The following is a 312-nucleotide window of genomic DNA, read 5'->3' on the forward strand; positions in this document are numbered from 1 at the left end:
GCCCCCCAAACAGGCGCCGAAGAGGAAGTAGGCCTCGACCGGCCTCACCCGACCAATCCTGACCAATCCTCTGTCTCCTGGCCAGAGGCCTCCAAACTTTGGCCCCTTTAAGACTGGTGGACTTCAACTCCCAGAATTCTCCAGCCACAGCGAAGCTTCCCCGTCCGGCAGCTAAGCTGGCTGGAGAATTATGGGAGTTGAAGTCCACCAGTCTTAAAGGGGCCAAGCTTGGGGACCCCTGCTCCTGGCCCTCCCGAGAAGGGGGCCTGGCAAGAGGGCAGCCTTGGAAGATGCCCCCCCTCGCCCTTCTGG

Source organism: Pseudonaja textilis, chromosome 11, assembly GCF_049901715.1.
Source record: "Pseudonaja textilis isolate UNSWEBS1 chromosome 11, rPseTex1.2, whole genome shotgun sequence".
Taxonomy (NCBI): Eukaryota; Metazoa; Chordata; class Lepidosauria; order Squamata; family Elapidae; genus Pseudonaja; species Pseudonaja textilis.